General features: G+C 35.3%; 2 protein-coding genes across 4 annotated transcripts in view; one reads left to right on the forward strand and one right to left on the reverse strand.

The window, feature by feature from the left end:
* Window positions 1-16,054, reverse strand: part of Rift (Riboflavin transporter) — a 50,999-nt gene that overhangs the window by 16,438 nt on the left and 18,507 nt on the right. The gene's annotated exons all lie outside the window — the stretch shown is intronic.
* Window positions 1-16,054, forward strand: part of LOC138712398 (sodium-coupled neutral amino acid transporter 7-like) — a 216,576-nt gene that overhangs the window by 5,596 nt on the left and 194,926 nt on the right. The window contains exon 1 of one of the 2 annotated variants that reach the window (XM_069844160.1): window positions 5,895-6,144. The exons of the other annotated variant lie outside the window; for it this stretch is intronic. The gene's annotated coding sequence lies outside the window, so the exon portion shown is untranslated. Of the gene's footprint in view, window positions 1-5,894; window positions 6,145-16,054 lie in introns of those variants that run through there. 2 annotated transcript variants of the gene reach the window in all.

The following is a 16,054-nucleotide window of genomic DNA, read 5'->3' on the forward strand; positions in this document are numbered from 1 at the left end:
TTTTTGTTTTAATACATCTATGGCTATGAAAATAAATGGATATGTATTACAAAATCCATGTTGCAGTCCAGTATGGTAATATTCTGCTTCGTCTGTAGTTCGTACAGTACAAAATTGTGGTGCTTCTGCCCATAATTCAGGGGAGGAAAGTTGATGTTTCAATATAGTTTTCCAGAATATGATGAGAAAATCAAAAACATTCGTTAACAAGGGAAAGAGGGATCTCTGATAGTTCTGAAAAAGCATCTGATACCTTGACGGTGGTAAAAAAAAAAAAAAAAAAAAAAAAAAAAAAAAAAAAAAAAAAAAAAAAAAAAAAAAGTGTTTTAAGCACTTTAGAATTTCAGATGTTTTGTTTCGGAACTCCTGTTTTGATATACTGTCTTTTTTTCCCCTTAAGCTGACTCTATCCTGAGTGAAATTTACATTGTAATCTTAACACTGGAAAAAATAATTTTTGCAGCATTATGTGATGCTGTTTCATAATCTACAAAAGCATATCTTTATGCAAATGATCAGTGACCTTAGAATTGGAAACAAAAATTAACAATTAACATTGTGTAAAAAAAAAACAATAATTGGAAATTAAATTTTTCGTAATTTTCAATATAAAATAATTTACCATACATATAAGAATAAAAACAAAGTACGTAATAATATGTTACAATTAATAATAATTTACATTTTCAGTTTATCAAAAATATACTTTTCTGTGTTCAGGAAAATAGTATTTGTAGGCGTACCCTGAAAATGTTATGTTATGTTTTTTTATTTAACGACGCTCGCAACTGCAGAGGTTATATCAGCGTCGCCGGATGTGCCGGAATTTTGTCCCGCAGGAGTTCTTTTACATGCCAGTAAATCTACTGACATGAGCCTGTCGCATTTAAGCACACTTAAATGCCATCGACCTGGCCCGGGATCGAACCCGCAACCTTGGGCATAGAAGGCCAGCGCTATACCAACTCGCCAACCAGGTCGACACCCTGAAAATGTTCGTTCTACGTCATAAGACGCAACTGGAGCAAATCTGAAATATGATACCTTATTCCTTACTGTATCACCAAGCGAACAACAGATTTGTGAATATAATAGTTCATTTCTTATATGGCACATCACATTAAACCCATAATTCCTTTCAAAAACACTTCATTATTTTGCTTTAATGACTACTGGGACTTCTGCGGATTGGTATATACATATATTTGAACAATAATTATTCTTTCATATCTTGCGGCATCAGTCATTTCTATATTACTGGACTGCAGCAGAGTGAATATTCCAGGCAATTGTTTGAAGGAATATTGAAACATACCAACATCATACATATATCGAGAAAGCAAAACAATATGTCTATTTTGAGGTAAATTTTGAAGTAGAATGTTTCTTTTGATTGCTTTAACCCCTATGCAAAGAAAAGTATTCCATATAAATATTCCGTAGCACAGTGTCCCTGAAATAATATTCCTTCTTTACGTTATATATACACATTAAATAATTTCCACCTAATACGTACCTCCATTTGCTGATAGGCTTGTATGATTGCCAGTAGAGCTTGAAGTTATGCATTCAACTTCGTGTGATTCGAAGATTTAAATTCTGCCAAGTTAAAAACCGCTCACTAAACTGCATAACTCCGCTGCAAACGTTAGCACATAATTAAACTGCTTCTGTACTGTGCATATTGCTCTAATGTAGTTACGGAAGTCATCCATCCTCAGTTGCGGAGATACCGTGAGTTGTTTATATGAACAGAGTATAGTATACTCAACAGACAACTAGTGAGATTATTTATATACGTGGCTGTACACAACCTGAAATCTGTGTTTTGGTACGAACTTCCTACCTCTAGTGAATGATAACTGTGACATTTGTGGAACACTTACCTTTATGGGATGAGCCCATTGTGCAAATTCTTATTGTTACCATCATGCTGTAATTGATTCACACTATTGCAAGCCGTAAACTACAGGCATACAAATGCCTTAAATAGCTCACATATATATATATGACATTGTATTGCTACATGACTTTTGAAGCCTCATAACTCTTAAACACATGAACGTCAACTAAAATGGATTTCAGTTTTTTAGAGTCTACTGTCTGGCTATTTTCTATGACTCGAGTCTCATTAAGCAACTCAACTTACACCCGGTGCACTTCCTTTGTCAGTTGCTATTTTCTTTATTCATGTAACGGCTCTTCACTATGCCTACGTGCAGCATGGGCTATAACTATTACGTGTAAAGATTTAAATTGGGATTAAACATTACTTAGTGAGAGATAAATTTGATAAAAGACGCTTAAATCACTCTGGCAATAAGAATACGGATCTAACGGGCGAACAATGGTTCAAGGACTGATGAGCTTGGCGCAAATCATGATAGCTGAAGCAAGTTCTCCGTTGTTGTCAAGTTGGAAATAAAGGCACATCATCTTGAAGCCATTTTGACTATTCCTACTAGCTTTAGTTTTATTCTATCTGAAAATCGGCGTTAACATATTACGACTTGTAATGTCCAACTTTTCGCAATAAATTCAAGTATGTCTGTAATGTTATTCTCCCCAGATTTCTGTGTCTTCGTCGACTTAGCTACGTATTTTACGTTTTGCGGTTTGTTTTTCGTCATAACTTGTGAGCTTAAGAGAGTTATATTGTACTGTCCGCCAGGCAAAAGAAAAAGTTAAAGAGGAATGCAAGCTTAGTATGACATTTTGAGGGCCGTATTATAGATCAGTTGGCAAAGTGTTGGCTTGCGACTACCGCGGAACAGAGTTCAAATCTCGACGATGATGGAGTTGTATTTGTGTTAAGACAAAGCCAAGATTGTGACAATTTTTCCCGGAGTTCTCCCATTCTTCGATCGTCATTCCACCAACTCTCTCCATAATTTCCCCTTTATCATCATCTCCGTGTCGAAAAATAGGGCATCCCTATATTTGCGTGAAGCCGAATCGGTCGTCCGTCGCAATAGGTGTGCCTCGAGGTTTGTCCAAAGTTTTATAGATGGCAGTGGTGATGGATTGTAGACGATTCATCGATTTGTATAACAGAAAGCCAAGCCCCTCGGTTTCTTGCTTTACTGACGACAATAGACAACTCTATATTATATAGATCTGTGAGATACGGCAGATCATCACCAGAGGCATGGCATACATATTTGAAGACTGGAGAGCAATGCGAAGTGTGGCGAATGGTAGGACCAGATGCTTTGTTTCCCGTCTGTTAGGCTCCTCTATACCTCTATGACATTTTGAGATGAAGAAACTAGTCGTTCTAAAAACACTTCCTACCATATTGCATTTATGAGTATATGTATTTATATTATATACAGTTATAAGTACAGTAGCCCCGCGCTGTGGCGTCGCGGCCTAAGGCATCCTGCCTAGGACTCGCGTTACGGAATGCGCGCTGGTTCGAGTCCTCGTGGGAGAAGAAATTTTCTCATGAAATTTCGGCAGGTGTATGGGACCGGTGCCCACCCAGCATCGTGATGCACTTGGGGAGCTACGCTAGGTAGCGAAATCCGGTTGCGAATGCCAGCTATAACGGCTGGGAGGATCATCGTGCTAACCACACGATACCTCCATTCTGGTTGGATGATTGTCCACCTCTGCTTCGGCATGTGGGCGTGAGGCCAGCAGCCGGCTGGTCGGTCTAGGTCCTTCACGGGCTGTAGTGTCACGGATTATTATTATAAGTACAGTACTTAGGGCAATCTTATGTACGAACGGGTTCAAATTAGGAAATGAGGTCACTAGCTGCGATTTTCGGAAGATTTTAAGTCATAGCAGCTACTTAACAATTTTAATTGAGCATATTATACGAGAATGTGCCACCAATTCCTCACCCAATTCTAGCAGAGACTTTATACTGTGCACAATAAGCAAAAGTATTTCGGAAAATATATATACAGTGAACCGTAAGTAATATAATTAATTTCTGGGAATTATTCTTTCAGATATTTCTGACAAAAAAGTTTGATACAATTGTACTTTCTTTTGCTTCCTTTTCAATATAAAAATTGTTTTATATGAAACATTTCATAGCGTGTTTCGGGACAGTCATTGATTTGATTCCCAATACGCTCAGTCAATTTAAAAGAGCAGGGTATTATGATAATAAATGATTGAAAGAATTTTAGTTTTGTCCTTTAAATGTGCAGAAATTTGATCCGGAAGAAAGTAACATTTTAAAACTCTTTTTCAGAACGAAAAGTTACATTTCTTCAGATCAAATTTCTGCACATTTAAAGGACGAAACTAAAACTCTTTCAATCATTTATTATCATAATACACTGCTCTCTTAGTATTGGGAATTAATTCAGTAGCTTTCCCAAAATGCACTATGAAATGTTTCATATGTTTTTTTTTCTCGAAAAGGAAGCAAAACGATCGAAATTGTATTAAACTTTTCTGTTTGAAATGTCTCAAAGAATAACCCCCCGATATTAATGACATTTCTTTCTTTGACCCTGTATATCAGTACTTCGGTTTCCCCTAACAGTCTTATATAATCATATTTGCGTTATTATTATATCACCATTTCAGCAATTTTAATAGCCCTGAAGTTTGCAATGAAAGTTAAAAACAAAATACAGTGGATCCATCTGCTTGTCCCAATCAAATCAAATTCGGCCTAATCTAACGTAACCTAACCTAACCCAACCCAATCCAATCAATCTTCATTATCATCACTATATTCCTATCATTTTATATCATCTTCTTCATCATCATCATCATCATCATCAATAGTATCATCATTATTGTCAGAATCATATTTCGTTATCAGTATCATTGTGATTACGTCACCAACAAAATCATTGCGATTATATCGTCACCACACCCAACACTATCTCGTGATCACCATCATCATTTAGTAGTTATACCTTCCTAATCTACTATAGTGATTATCACTTTCTTCCCTATCACATCACTACTGCCAATATCGCCAGTATTCTCGCGATCACATCATCATAGCCACGATAACTAACAAGATCATCGCGAATAACATTTGCGTAGCGCAGGCGATAGCCTACTGATTCGATGGTACTAACGGGCTTGTGTTAGATTCCCGCTTGGGATAATTATCTGGTTTGGTTTTGCTGTACATACGTCTTTTTCCGCAACGAGTGTGGACACCCGTTCCAGGATCCGTGGTAAAACAAAAAAAGACAACATTCCAATTACTTACTGCAGCAAGACTATTAGTCACAACTGAATACTAATGTTGTTAGTAGTTAGGGGAACAACTTACAAAACTCCGTTGGTCTGGGGATGCGTCAATCTTAGAGAGTGACACAATATACTATTCACCTCTCCTACCTAATTGTCAACCAATAACGAGAGAAGGCGGTACTCAGTAAACTTCCAATGAAGTAGAACATTTTCGCATTTTTTATACTTAATAATAACTCAAAAAGTAGTAGTCAGATTCTAATGAGGAAGAAAGTATGTTGAAGAGTATTGTTTGCAGATTTCTAAGATGTTTGAGTTGCCGCAATATGACAACTGTAAGACTTCTTAATTGAGGATTGTTTTATGCTATTGTAGTGTGGGAAAATATGTTTTTGAAGTAGAAAATCAATCGATAATTTTTTTCTTAAAAAGATAAGTGGGTAGTTGCAGTGTATGAAATCGTCTACATACATTATACTTTATGCTGAAAAAACCCCATGTTAATAGAATGAGTCTACAAGATATTATCACTTGTTGAAGGTTATGTCTAACTGCTCTCGGTCCGTCACGTAACGCTGCGTACATAAACATTATTTATCTTCAAAACCCAGCAGTGCTTTAAAAATAAACATTTATTGTTTGATTGGTTCATTTACTTAAAGGCCAGACTAATATATTTATTCACTTGTCTCCAGTCTTTACAATTGGATTGTAACAAAAATTCCACTTAACGTAAAGCAACGATGCCGTCGCCTCCTTTTCGCAGAATATGGAAAAGTGGAAGAAATGTGTTGATCACGTTAAAAATAACTAAGAACAATATGTCTGTAGTGCCAATGTATTAGTGAAACCGACAGAATAATTTCGTTAGAAGTTTAAGTGATAGCAGTGATGCATCAGTTGATTTGTCAATCAGTGCGACAATGGTTCAGATTAATGGAGAAAGACTCCGCCTCCAGCGCAGCGGTAAGGTTTAGTAACCTACAACGGAGTTTTGGCAGTTGTTAACCTATAGGCCATGAACCAATGCAACTTGCGTGGCCACGCTCAATGACACTCGCTACGGGCATGAGAGCGCTGAAGTTGCATAATTTGTAATATTATCCGTATCGAGCAGTTTCTTTTAGTTATATCGTGAGTTCTGCAATGTTAAAGTGATAATAGCCATGTTTTGAGTGAAGCATAATGAAAAATTTGTTGTGAGCTGGGACTAATTTCTGAATGTCGCTTCAAATGAAGAGAGAATATATTGCATGATCTTCATTAATTACTTCTTTTATCATAGACCTATACTCTCCATTTGTAAATCGAAACAAAAATAAAACATTCAAACCAACACAACTGTAGTTTCATTCCCCAAAGGGGGTGACGTAGTCTACTCGTACTGCCAGTATATTCCTGGTACAGCGCAGAATTTTTACCGAGGTTTTCCCCAGTATAGGACAAATTACAGGTATTCATATGGCGAATTCTTGGCCTAATCTCACTATGTATCATAACTTTATCACCAATTTCATCGACGCTAAATAACCTAGTAGTTGATACAGAATAGTTAAATAATCGACTAAAATTATCACAACCATAGTCACCACTATACATTTATTTATATTACGGGGTCGTCGTCATCATAATCATCACATCATCACCAAGTTCTCTATTAGGCCTACTATCATATTAGACCATCAACATTATCACCTAACACTATCATTGCGCAAATATCATGTTCATCACTACCATCTTAATCTTATTAGCCTGATCAGTGAGAAAGGGTTAAGAGAAGTGAACAAGTGAGAGCATAACATTTGAACGTTGGAACAGTAAATGAATATAAGAGAAAGATAGGAGAAAAGGTCAAAGAACAAATAAGACAAATAATTCAATATGATAATTTATAGAGAAAAATTGAAATTGAGATTTTAGTGAATAGTAGTTAGAGGATAAAGGGGGTGTGAAAGTAGTATAGAATATCAGATATATTAGGATTAATGAATAAATAGAGAATAGCAAATGAAAGATAAGAGAAATACTGAAGGGGAGATTGACCAAATAACAAAAAAAGGTACATAGTGTAATAATAGAGAGTATTTGTGTAGACGTGTACTGCAAATAATGTGTTATTGTAATAATATGTTAATGGTGGCACCGGATACAGAAATGTGACGTACACCATTACATGTAAAGAAATGCTGTGACGAAATATATCATATATCATATTAGCGTGATCATCAGAATCATTATCACCAACTCCACCACCGCCAACTTCGTCAATATTATCGTGATGATCCTGAGCGCTTTTTATACTACCTCCTTCATTTATTTCAGTGTGACCATCAGTATTCGCCATCATCATCATCATCATCATCATCATCATCATCATCATCAGCATCGCATTTCAAAATATAATCGCAATAGTTATTTTTAAAAATATAATCATTGCCATGGTCATCACATACCATCTCTTATTTTCGAGGCGTCTTTAAATATGAATCTCTTCCTTCGCACACAATGAGGTGCTTCTGAATGAGAAGTCAAATGAAAGTTCAAGGCCCTTCTTTTTTCAATTATGTACACGTGTTGTAGAGTGCCCTTCTATACCCATAGGCCGATCTGCTGTTTCGCTCCTTCCATTCCCACCAAACGTTTGTTAATTGCGGCTCTCATTGAAGATACGGTAGCGATGGTGCAGAGCCAGCGATTCAAGTTATACAAGACGGAAAAAATAAATACAGCTGTACGATGGAATGTAAATGTTTAATTATCTCACTGATGATTGCTCTCCTAACTAATGTTTGTAACCACGTGTGTTATTATTTCAGAGGCGTACAATGTGCGTAGATTTATACGTTAGTCTTAACATCATAAGGGATATTTTAATACCAGGGGACTATTGCATAAAAGATACTAGTGACAAGTGACAATTTATCAATATATGGATGACACACGACAAATCTGAGTAATTTGTGTTGCATAACACAATTTTACTAATTTGTCATGACTAGCATATTTTATATTAAGTGAAATGCAATGACAAATTGTGTTTAAAATATTGTGGAAAAAGTAGTGTCATAATACTAATATCAGTTTTAAGTATTATTTAATTTTGTATTTATTTAATTAAGAAAGAAGAAAGAAAATTATAAAAGTAGTGCCATAATATTAAAATCAGTTTTAAGTATTATTTAATAATTCATTTATTTCATTAAGAAAGAAGAAAGATAATTGTAGTCTATAAAAAGTAGTTTCATAATACTAAAATCAGTTTTAAGTATTATTTAATATTTCATTTATTTAATTAAGAAAGAAGAAAGATAATCGTAGTCTATGAGTATTTAACATTTTTGTTTCATTGTAAAAACGTCGCGAAACGATCTGAGCGCCATGCTTCTTGATAAAGTAAGGAAATAAAACGATATATTACTATTTAGACAGTTTTCTTCCAATTTGACGAAGGAAGTAATAAATGGAAACAACTCCACACGTGTGCCCAATCAATTGGTCTGGTACCAATTGGTAATATACACGAGCGACAATTTTGCCGAACTTTAGGAAGAGAGCTGGGATGTATTTACATATTATCTTTCACATGAATATTGTTACTAATTTATTTTTTATTTTTTAATACAGTGTTTTATTTATTTTTAATACAGTGTTTTATTACAATTAAAATAGCCTTCTCTTGTTTAGGGCCTATAGGTAAAATCATGTTGCAGGACGTAAATGAGGCTTTGGAGTAGCAAGCAATGTCTCAAATTTAATTTTTGACATGCGAAATTTTTCTTTGATTTGGACCTAAATGTTCTGCGTATGAATTCTTCATTGTCACTGCTTGAAGGTGAAGTCATATGACATTGAAAATGTTATTTCTATACTTTTAAGAAAGTTTACCAGAAACAAAGGGTTGGTAGAAAACGTGCTCACGATTAAACAAATTGTGAATAGATTAAAAAAATAGAAGAGTAAAATTTTTAAGCTTTAGAGGTTAGGAAAGACGGCTTTGAAAATGAATAAGTTGGGAAAAGTGGCTTTGGGTACTAATTTCTTTGGAAAATTATGTAATAATTGTCCACCAGCGATTTCGTGTACATACCGCTTAAAAAGGTCTTATTACCTTTTTAATATATTTTAATACTGTGAAGTTTTCAAAGTTTTGAAGTGTTTAGACTCTTATTATAATATGAAAAAAAGGTTAAAAATATGACTTCCATAATATTCGCTTTTAATCTTAATTAGTTATTATGAAAATAAAAATTTGACCGATACAGAAATATGAATATGTAGGAATGGATAAATTTGCATGTAGTTACACTTCAGGTTTGTGAGTGAGCGATATACAACATTAGTGGTTTAAATAAGAATCTAACTACGTTACGTGTCAAGCAAACATTCGAGTGAAAATAATTTGTGTATTATCACTCGAGAATAACAAGCGTGTCGTTTGTAAAAAAACAGATGTAATTGTTTATTTTCAAGTGAACCGGACTTCTGCACTTATTTTTGATAAAGAACGATTATAAATACACGTTTTAACGATTTAATCGGATACAGTTGAATCGGCTTTTTTTTTAAAAAAGGCGTAAGCCAGAAAAAGTAAATTTAAGGAAAATTTAACAAAAATATGTTAGAGAAAAACTATCTGGAAAATATCATTCCGGTCATATGGGCTGATAGTCTAAGTTACATTTGTTGGTTTCTAAGTAGATAATTATACGCGTTATGCGGATACTTTGGTTTTTATTGAGATTTAAAATATGAAAAAAGCTGCCCTTTAAAAGAATCACTTCTATAACAAGTAAAATCAAATAAGATATAGATATTTTTGTGACATTCTTGAATTAATTTACTGAAAATCATACACAATCAACAAACAAAATGTATATTACTGATAAATGGAATAAAAAATGAGAGTATCGTGAATGGTAAAGAGAAATCTGTCATTTCACTTGGGATGTATAGGGCCTATACTGTTTTCAGTCATCGTGCGTTGCATTGCTGTCTGAAGACCAGATGAAAAGTTCCTCATAAAATGCCATATCGATGATGTTGAACAACAATCTTTCAAAATATTCAATTTTACAGGAGAGCGAAAAACATTTTACTGTCTTGATAACGAAGAAATATCTGACATAAAAGGGTACTTAAATATTTTTTTGTAAAGTTTGTCTCCATGCCTTCACATAAGATGTTTTTACGAAAGGTTCAGGAAGACTTCTTTTGATAGGGATCATATGAAATCTCTCTCTCTCTCTTTTTACACACGACGTTGCTGTTCAACACCATGAATATGTTCACTTGAGATGCACTGCTTCATTATTTCCAAGTCTTGCATTTTTTAATTTTTTTATTGGCATTTTTCCTGCTGGATAGACGAGCTTGTTGGTGGAGGAATAGATTCTCGCCGAAGTGTCGTGAGGAATGTAAGCTTACTAACCCATTGATATTAATGTATGTCTGTATGACTGTCATGTGTATACTCAAAGTGGATTAGGCTGCAGATTGCAAAATTGATTCTCTTATTTCTTTGTTTGTTCCTTTTTTCATCTGTTCCCACTCAACCACCATTTCCAATTGAATACTTTTAAAACGGCGTATGTCACTCACTACCGCCCATTTAAAACAAATTGTGATTTTAACTTTCCTCTAACAAATGAGATTGTCAAAAATGATTACTTACACCCTTTATAAAATTTCAGTTTATTTGTTCTCTCTGATTTCTTATGTCTTCGAAGAAGTTTTTATAATTCTGTACATGCTAATCATTTTATAGGCCTACATGAAATAAACGCTTGATTTTTCCCCTGTTTCCGTAACTGGAAAGCTTATATTAAAAAAATTCGACAGGTACAGTATTTTAATCTCTAATTTATTTTGAAAAATATTCGCGTTGTAGACATAATTATGTAAATAATTTTCCAGAAAAAAAATAAGTCTCAAGATATCCTACTGTGCATTTCATTAAATTTATCGGAATAACTTCAGTAAACCACGGTAATGTGTACTAAAACAGTTTTAGCAAAAATATCAATATCAACCAACGGGTGTCTTGGAAACGAGTGTGACGCAATGGGAAATCGATGTGGCGGCGTAAATCGAAAATGGCGACGATGCTTAAAAGCATATTATTTTAGTCTACGGTAAAACCAAATTTTAATTAATTTGTATTGTATTTTTGGTCCAGAAAAAATACTCGTCTTTTATTCACTGATTTATTGTACCATTTATTTTGGTCCAGGCAAACTGTGCGTTTTTTATTTGCCAATTTCCTTCCCCCCCTCCCCTAGATTTTTATGGTTATGTTGATGAATATCCGATCGACAGACAATTGATATACGTTCAAGAAAGGCATAGGCCTACGTAACAATCATGGCTCACTGAAAGATAAGGGAGAAAATGAAAAAAAAAACTAGTCATTTTCCAGTAATTTCTTATTTATGCATTTTTTTAAAATAAAGACATAGCCCTATTACTTTTCGAGTAAAATGATATTTCATGTAGCCTACGTTATTCCCTGTTGAACTGACTTTAAGGGTACTATTCATAGACATTTCGCAGCACGCGCTACGAGCGTACTAAGCTAGCCCCGGCTATCCACTGGTTATTTGTACAGAATTCAAATCATATCCTATCGCTAACACTGGTTTATGAATACGAAAAACGCTGATCATCCACCGGAAACCCGCGCTAAAAATGTCTATGAATACGGCCCGTAGGTGCTGAATGAAATCTATCCCCTAGTTTAGGAAGAATAGTTCTACACTAGGGTGATCAGACGTCCCATATTTATTTTCGAAGCAGTATCTCATTTACAATTACTGTATTGTACCCCGGGAATAGACGTCCTCGTTTGAGTTCCCGGAAAACACGTTTATTCCCTGTAGGCTAGTTTACTTTTGTTGTATTAACATTTTACTTGCAGATTTCTGAACAGTGTCCCTGCTGGCCCGAAAAAAAAAGAAAACACATGTCACCGTACAGTTTACACAGACTAACAGACCCATTCCATTTCTCCGGTATCACGCAAAAACGAGAACTTCCGTGAAAAGCTCTAAATTAACTTTTCGCAACATAGCAATACTTTCTCTTTTCACATCGTCTAGATAATGCAAAACTGAAAACATTTGAGCGTTGTGTGGGTTGGAATTTTGTTAGCCTTCATGGATTTGAAATAAACTTCAAGAAGATTTAGTTTGTAGGTAACTAGGTTACTATTTGTTGTGGGCACTATCAGCCGTAGTAGGCGCGTGGCAGACGGTGACGTCATCGTATTATAAGAAATGGACAATTTTATCCGTGTAGGATTCCGTTAAACGTTAAGAACAAGTCTGCTTTTGACTTGATTTCTTATACAGTTAACCTTAGATTAATATTGATTTCAAACATGTACTTACAATATAAAGTTCCTTTAGACTGTTAGATTGTAGAATAATCAATACTAGGGTAAAAACACGTGAATTCAATAAATCCTATATTTATTCCACTTGTTCTTTGAAATATAGCCTATCTGGCGATGCTTCTGGTTGTCGGCTATGCTATCAATAAGTTGTAAATGTTTCTCTTACTCGGTTTATACTGAACATCCAAAGACTATACAAGCGCTTATAAGCTTCTTTATGTTTTATCTGTTGGTATGTTTATAACATGTATGTTGTACTGCACGACACATTTCCGGAAACATTAACTCTTCGACTATCATCATTGGAATTTATATAGCACAATTACATCATAACTTCGTAAATTATATATCTATACTGTTTTAAAGGGAAACTATATCATTCTTCACACTTGGTATTTTGTTGTTTTACTTGTTATTTATGAAAGATATTAGAAGTACTGTTATAATTACTATATTCATTCAAAAATTGTTCGAATAAAAACTTGCAATTTTTTATGTTTGGTATCGGAAAGATTTCTAAAAATTGTATTTAAATATTTATTTTTATCTGAATGTATTTTTCTGTCGCCATAATAATGCCTTTTTCTTTTCATCATAATAGCAAAATAACAGCGAGTCCACACCTGTGGAGTAATGGTTAGCGCGTCTGGCCGCGAAACCAGGTCGGGACAAGTTATCTGGTTGAGGTTTTTTTCCGGGGTGTTCCCTCAACTCCATATGAGCAAATGCTGGGTAACTATCGGTGCTGGACCCCGGACTCATTTCACTAGCATTATCACTTTCGTATCATTCAGACGTCAAATAACCTAAGATGTTGGTAAAGCGTTGTAAAATAACCTACTCTACTAAATAACAGCGATTCTCGTGTTTTATGTCATTATTGTAAAAGAAGCTTAAGTGCAAAAGTATATGTATATGACCTAAAATAAAGTAGAAATGTGGAAAAGTTAGCAGTGAGGTCTAAAAGTGCAAATAGAGATGTGAAGTGAGAGAAAATGTGCCATAGCTTAGGAGGTACAGAGCTATAGGCCTAAGTATAACATTTTGGTCTAGTAATAGGAGAGGAGTAAGGTTAGTGGAAAAAATGTTGATGGGCAAGAAAAGACAGAGTGGAAGAGATGTAATAATAAATTAAAACAATTAATGATCTATTGACTTGTACGAGAGGCGTTGTAAAACGGGGAGACGGCATTGTATACTAATTGTGAAGTGCCATTTCACCAAATAGGTATTGATTAATGACAGATTCATTCATTCATTCATTCATTCATTCATTCATTCATTCATTCATTCGAAAGCGTATGTATATTTAACTAACAGAACACGGATGTCTTTGTCCGCTTACCTCAGATTTAGTTTCTTCTCTCGGGATTTGCTAGTACCAGATGATAAGTGATAAACTGGTAAGAGAGCAACCTCTAATCTTGGAAACACTCATTTTAATAGACATTGAATGTGTTGTTGCATCGCTGCACTACAATGATCTACTATCGCGCTGTTATCAGTCACATCTGTTCGAAGCTGACGTGGAATTGATATACAGGAAGAGCCAAAAGTTATTATCGGATACGTTATACAAGGTGCAATCAATATATTTCCGAACTGCACTTGTATTTATTGTACCGATAAATATACATGCTCGTGTCACTGAAGGTCATTGCTTTGTTGCATGCTGAATCAGTCTATCAAACAGCGTCAGTTTGTCTTTAAGAACTGAGCTTCTACATGTGATTTTGTGCAATGTGTCAAGGACCAATTGCGATTTTTCCTGGAATCTCTCCATATACGCCTTAGGATTAGTCTTCTTCTCTGGCTTTTAAGTGATGCATTTAGTATAGATTACAGGTTTGTCCCTGGTTCTAGATAACTTCTCCGTTTCCTATGTATTGTGTGTTGCCTACATTCAGGACAGTTCGGAAACTTATTGACCTTCCCTTGTATTTTTGCGTTACAAAATAATGGAAGGAGAAAATCAATTCAAATTTTATTAACTCGAAAAGATACATTAGTTCATTACAATTTGAAAATATAGCTTAAATACTCATATCATTGTAGCCGCAGTCACCTAACTTATTTGTGTTGACTGTCATTTTCCGAGTATAATGGATTCGCATGGGCGTGATCTTTCTTAAGATACTGTGAATATCTTCTTTTAAAACATTAACAACATTGAGAAAGTAGGCTATAGCTCCATGATAATTTCATTGGTAACTCACCTTTTATTAGCCTATTTTGTAAAGCAACATACTGTATAACGTATTCGATCGTGAATTTTGCCTCTTCCTATAAGCATCAAGAGACGAAACAAAGATGCAGGGACTGTTTAATTGTCAAGTGTTTAAAGCTGAAGTACATTTTGTTTTCAAATGCATAACTTAAGTTATTCATTCATCATATATCCGCTAATGAAAGTTTACCGTCGCCGTCATCGTAATCATTATAATTTCCACCACCACCGCGTCCTCAGGTTGCGGATAGAGGAGACGGCCTCCAGATATGGAGGGTAGCTGCGAATATATTGAATAAGCAGTCGTGGACAGCCGATAAGGGGTGGTCCTCCAGCTTGGGGGTTGGGCGAAGGGCTAACAACCCATCACCGTAAAAAACAGCTTGTTACGAATCCTTCAAATAAGCCTCGGAATGGGACTGATTCTCTGGCACGACCACAGCAAAGGAATAAGGTTTTGAGATTTAGTACATGGAACGTAACTAGTCTTTATAGAACAGGAGGGGTAACATTAGTAGCAAAAGAACTAGAGTCCACGGCAATTCGGAAGGCGGGTTGTCTGCTAGCGTTTGCGTCGAGAGAGACAGATAGAGAGAGCAAGACAGCGTACAACATTGCCACACCGTACTTCACGAGCACGTGCAATACAAATAGCGCAGGAAAGAATTTAAATTATCAAAAGACAATAATGACCTTAGCCGTTGATTACTGTAAGCATGACACCAAACAAACCCTCTTTCCTTCACTAACAATATTCTTTGCACGTTTCTCAATCCCACACCACATGCTTCTGCAGTCGTTTCTTGTACGTTGGCAACGTTGCTGCCAGCATCAAGATGGCCGGCAGCGTTCTGCTCGTTAACGTTTTTATAATAATTATACACCTTAAACACTATTTTCCGCGCCTGCTTGTGTAATACTTGTGTTTTTACAGTCTCTTCTTCCATTTATTTACCTTACATACACATAGTAAATGTTAGTTTTATTTATTCAAAGTATTGAAACACTCGCACGTGAACAAACGAACTCAGGAAGTGCTTGTTATAGACTGATTCTGATTGGTTCTCCTGTTCAAACTTGTGACGTCACATGCCATACAGGCTACGGCGCATCTAGTGGCCACCCGCCTTCCGAATTGCCGTCTAGTCTAGCTAGATATAGAATAGACTTCGTGGGAGTACAAGAAGTTAGGTTAGACGGGAATGGCATATCAAAAGTAGGCGATTACTTGTTGTATTATGGGGAAGGAAACGATAATC

The sequence above is a fragment of the Periplaneta americana genome, chromosome 13 (assembly GCF_040183065.1).
Source record: "Periplaneta americana isolate PAMFEO1 chromosome 13, P.americana_PAMFEO1_priV1, whole genome shotgun sequence".
Lineage (NCBI taxonomy): Eukaryota > Metazoa > Arthropoda > Insecta > Blattodea > Blattidae > Periplaneta > Periplaneta americana.